The 5,748-nt window shown below is 41.5% G+C and overlaps 1 pseudogene; it reads right to left on the reverse strand.

Annotated features, from left to right (window-relative positions):
* Nucleotides 1-3,865: 3,865 nt before the first annotated feature.
* On the reverse strand, nucleotides 3,866-4,564 carry LOC122496051 (annotated as a pseudogene).
* Nucleotides 4,565-5,748: the final 1,184 nt, after the last annotated feature.

Consider the following 5,748-nt stretch of genomic DNA (forward strand, 5'->3'; position numbering starts at 1 on the left):
CACTTCAGTCACAGAAAGTAAACAATACCCAAAGAAGTCACTTCTGCAAGCAAAATAACTCAGTGATGCTTGAGTAAGTCCATGAGGAGTACTTTTACAGATGGTTTAACTGGCAGCTGCATTTTGTCTGGTAAAACAGAAACCGATAGGCAATCATTCTGTTTACTGATAGTAACTCAGAAACGTCTCTAACCACAACAGTTTCATTTTGTCTCACACATTCTGAGACGTGCTAACGTGGATTATTACTTTACAAAGAACTTTAGAATGTACACTTATAAATCCTTTCCCTCGCGGGGTAAAATCTAGCACCTGTTTGGGCAACAAAATGTGAGACACAGGCAGGTTGCTGAAAGGGAAGAAAGGGCAGTGCATGTCAGAATGTTCCAGCTTCCCAGACCTCCCTTCCTCTGAGCTCCTCTTCCAAGGATGATTTCTCTTTTACGAGTCCTTGGAAATTAATTTTTCTCTCAAATAAACATAGTTCCCTTTGTATTCTTTACACTGTCTTCGTATTGGTGGGCAAAGAGTTGCATTTACCAGAGACCAGCGTGCTTCCCCACAAAGGGTTATTCTCAGGATTTTCCTGTCCGTTTTTCTTCCCACCATTCACATCTCTGTGTTTCATAGTGAAGCCAATGCCAGTTCCACATTCTTCCCTGGATTCTGTAGGGGTCTCGTCATTCAAGGGCAAGAACAAATTGCTGGCAAGCTCTTCCGCACATGTTTATAATCACTGACATTTGCATCGCTGCGACTAAAAGATGCATTCTTGCTACACACGTATATGGAGGATGGTTGGAAACAATCTGTTTGGAGTTAGGCTTCCTCCCTTTGATATGTGTTTCCAATTGCTAACCAAATGCTGCCTTAGCTTTGTTCGTAGGAAGCTGAACTGACACCAACAAAAAACAGCCCATTGTTTGGACTGTCTACGACACTTGGCTTTCCCGGAGGTTGGCCTCACCAACTTCCAGGGATCCAGGAAGAAGTCACCTGTGGGATTTAGGAAAACCCAGCCAGATGCTGCTGCCATGCTTTTCCTGTGTGCCTGCAGGTAGACGTAATTGGTGGATGGAATGTATTTTTGCACAGGAATTAAAGAAATGTGTTGCAGATTTGAGCAACAGCTGTATCGGTACTGTATGGCCAGCCCGATGGCAGTTTTTTGCTATGGATGGTCAGTTTTAAGCAAGCTTCCACAGATTTCTCAGTTTTCCCCTCTTATAGTGTGTCCTTCTTGCTCCCAAGTACCTCACCCTTACTAACTTTCCCGCTCATGTCTCTGGGCTTTTATCCCGCTTCTTCGCTCACCTTCCTCCCCTGCATGCATGCACTTCCCTTCCTGCTTTCCCGTCTGGACCTCACCCCTACCACCACCTCTCAGAGACGGTTCTCCTCACAGCTGGCCAACCCACCGGCCACGGTTGACCTGGCTCTGTGTGCACGCAATCGCTTACTAACACCTTCCTTATCCTAGCAGAGACATCAGGATATTCTGAACTTGGCTTCCTAGTTTCAGCTCTTCCACTTCCCCTCATCATTATCCTTTGAATTCCACTCTTGAGGTTTCTCTGGTGGCTCATTCCTTACTGCCTCCTGTAAAGAGTGGAGAGATTAGCACAGGCATTGCTTTACTGGCATTTTTCCTCGTCCCTTTCTTCAGGGACTTCTTCAGCCTGGAAACATCTTAGTCTTTCCAGCATTTAGGCCTTCCTGCCATCCAAAAACAGAAGGGAAAGAAGAAAAAGAAAAATGGCCATGCTAATTCCTGGGAGTTGTAGAGACTGAGAGAATTAAGGCCTCACATAGAATCATTGATCTTGATCCCTGATTGGGATAGCAAGTCTCCAGAATGGTTTCTCTGGAGTCATTTGGGTTTTAATGAGGTCAAAAATAACTAGGACATGGAAATTGATACCATCGTCATAAATAAGGAATAGAAAGCCTTTTTGGCTCTCATCATTAGTAAGTAGACAGATGGACTGTTCTTTGCCATAAAACTAAGAACCTTCCTTAAATCTTTTCCTTAATTGTATTTTGCCCAAACTGTTTTGTAGCTATATTTTTCTATAATCTGTATTAGGAACTAAATACATCTACTTCAATATCTTTATTAAGATTTATAGTAAAATAAATTTATTTCTTATTAGTCTGTTCTTGGATTCATAGCACAGTATTAGAAAGATGACCCACATGGTGAGTCATTCTCCAAACGCTCATTTGGGAAGCGGTGTGGAAGAACACTGAGCCATTATCAAAAAGGGGCCACAGTTTCTCTTTTTCCAACCTGACAATCCAATCTCAACTCCAAGGCAAGAGAAAAAAAGTAAGGCTCCAGCCGCTCACTATCTCTATCCCTCCCCTCCGGTCCATAGGTTGAGCTAGGAGAGGATAGAAACCAGATGTTGATTTCCAATTTTTCCCATTCATTCATTTATTCATTTATTATATGTCGACTGATTATTGTTTGCAGAGTCTTGTGTTTCCTCTGTTCAACCCAGTTCGGACTCAAGTGTTCAGTCATCAGGAGGTCTGGATGGCAAGTTCACTGGAAGGATGCTTTGGTGTGTTCCACATGCTTGGAATAGACTTGTAAATAACTGATGCTCATTAAATATTTTGTGTCATTGAGGCCACTGAGGTTCCTGGCATGCTTGTTACTAAAGCCCGCTTGTTGCTTACCACACCTCTGCTGCCACATCTGCCAAGTCCCAGGCTCAGACCTGCAGGTTGGACTATAAGCAGCCTGTTGGGTTGGGGCTGCCATGTGTCTCCATGTGGCTTTGACCCAGGAGAGCAGGCAGCAAGCGGTGGTCAGAGCATCAGCATTGAAAGCTCAGAGGAGTGAGTGATTACTGGAGCGAACTCAGATCCTTGCCGGGCATGGGGTGTTCTTGCCAACCCTGAGCCCTGCCCTCTGCCTACTCTTCTTTTTCCTAACTGGCTTTCTTGCACAAGGCTCCTTGGTTCCTGTCTCAGGTGTCTTTCAGCCTCCTCTTGACTCTGTGATTCAGGCCCTGAAGCTTCCTTATTAGCCTTTTCTAGTTGCTTCCTGATTCTAAAAATTAAACATCTTGTTACCTTATTATTATTGTTTTTGAATGCAGCCTGGCCCATTTGGAAGAAAAAAGCTAAGAAATCTAACTTACACTCTTGCTTCTTGTATTATATGGGTACCATTAGGAAAATCATGTTACCGTGGACTTTTTCTAGTCCTGGAATTCATATTTAAAAAATGACTTGGCTGGTGTTAAATGGTTAATGAGCATGTACAACATGCTGGATACAGTATGAGGCATTTTCATGAAGGGTCTCCTATCCTAAACATCTGGAACATCTGCAGCAGGATGAGAACCCGAATTCAGGGCAGGCTGAACCCTGAGAACCATGCCGTACATGGTCTATTATAACTTTAGGACACTCTGACGCCAGCATGGCTAGAAGTTAATTTTTAGTTAAATCTTTATTATATAGATGACGATATTGAGATACAGAAAAGTAAGACGACTTGCTCAAGGTTATATGGATGTTTAGTGGGAGATTAGGGATGGGAACTCTGCATTCCAGCTTCCAGCTCAGTATTTTTTCCACTATGCATCTTCCCTATGGTTCTGAATCATCTTGGAGTAGTACAGCCCTATCAATGGATGTATTATGTAATACATCCCTTTACTCAGGTGCCACATAATCTATGCTTGCTTTAAAATGTTTTAATGTACATGTGTTCAATCAAATGCAAAAGTAGAGAACAGAAAAATAAACCTTTGTATGCAGAATGCCAGCTTGATTCATTACCAACGTTTTGCCTCTTTTTGGTTTCATCTGTTTCCCTTTTTTAATTGTTAAGTATTTTTTTCCCCACTGAGGCATTTTAATTGCACGTATATATGACATCCCTAGAAAAAGAATCCCAGGATTTTCCCTCCTGTGTGTTTTTGTCCTGCTTCTTCATGGTCCATGATGCCAGCTGAGGCTGCCAGTTCAATGACACCAAACTGGAGGGACAGGAGCCAAGGTTTCTGCTATTTGCCTAGATCTTTGAGTTGCACATCAAATCTGGGGATGATCACTCCACACTTGTTTAACCTGCCTGTGAGGTCCAAACAATTTTCCCAGCTCTGTGATCATCAATGATTTCAAATTTGCCAATGTAAACACACTTCATCATCACAGTTAGAAACTGGATGATGACGGGGCACCTGGGTGGCTCAGTTGGTTGGGTGACCAACTTCGGCTCAGGTCATGATCTCATGGTTCGTGAGTTCAAGCCCCGCGTCGGGCTCTGTGCTGACAGCTCGGAGCCTGGAGCCTGCTTCTGATTCTGTGTCTCCCTCTCTCTCTGCCCCTCCCCTGCTCACGCTCTGTGTGTCTCCATCTCTCAATAATGAATAAACGTTAAAAAAAATTAATAAAAAAAAAAAAAAAGGAACTGGATGATGACTTTGGAGCATGGCCTAATAAGAACCTGGCGTTTACCTCTCTTTTCAGTATTATTAATGCTCTTGAGATCATCTGTCAGGACATTCATGTGCACCAATATGGTTGCACGGAAAGATGGTGGAAAGAGCTAATTGTTAAGTGTTTTAAAGCGAATCCCAGGCCATATCATTTCTCCTACAAGTACTTCTGTATGTATTTGTAACAGTTATGAAATACCATCATCATACTTAATAAAATTCACGATATTTTCTCAATATTACCCAATACTCATTCTACATTCCATTTTTCTCTAAGAAGTTATTTGTAAGAGTTGTTTCTCTTTTTAAAATTGAAATCAGGGGCGCCTGGGTGGCGCAGTCAGTTAAGCGTCCGACTTCAACCAGGTCACGATCTCGCAGTCCGTGAGTTCGAGCCCCGCGTGGGGCTCTGGGCTGATGGCTCAGAGCCTGGAGCCTGTTTCCGATTCTGTGTCTCCCTCTCTCTCTGCCCCTCGCCCGTTCATGCTCTGTCTCTCTCTGTCCCAAAAATAAATAAATGTTGAAAAAAAAAATTTAAAAAAAATGCTTTAAAATTGAAATCAAAGTAAGGAGCCTATATTTTATTTGCTGGTCTATGTCTTGTAAAGATTTTTTTTTTTAACATTTGATAATTCCCCAGCCTTATTTTTTTCTGCTATATATGGGTTAAAGAAATCAAGTAATTTTTCTGTGGAATTTCTTATACTGTGGAACCAGCTAATTACAGCCTTGAGGTATTGTTTAACGTATATTCCATATATGTTCTATAAACTGGCCAATGTATCTAGAGGCTCAATTTGATACAAGTTTATTTTGGGGACAAGAACGTGTCATGGATAGTGTTAGGTACTTCCAAATTGCATCACATCAAGTGACAGTAACACCTGGTTTTTCCACCTCTAGTGATGTTAAAATTGACTGACAAGTTTAGGTATTGTGAGTCTGATTCAACCATTATAAAATTCTTCATCAGCTTCTCACCTAAGGGTTTTAACTACCATTGCCCAAATCAATGCTGTCACTAAGGACTATAAAGTTTTGGTTTTTGATTCTGCCACTTTTTTCTGCACTTATTGGTTGGAACTCTTATGTAAAGAACTTTTCCTTATCAACTATTTGTTGACTCTAAAATACAATGCATACAAGAAAGGTAAGTTAAATGCATTTATTTTAAATTTTCATAATAATAAATCAGCACCTTAGCAATAGTGTCCAATGAGGCATTATCATTTTGGAATTTTAAGAACTCAGGGATTTTCACATATTTGGTGTGTTTTAAATTGTGCAT

Source organism: Prionailurus bengalensis, chromosome F2, assembly GCF_016509475.1.
Source record: "Prionailurus bengalensis isolate Pbe53 chromosome F2, Fcat_Pben_1.1_paternal_pri, whole genome shotgun sequence".
Lineage (NCBI taxonomy): Eukaryota > Metazoa > Chordata > Mammalia > Carnivora > Felidae > Prionailurus > Prionailurus bengalensis.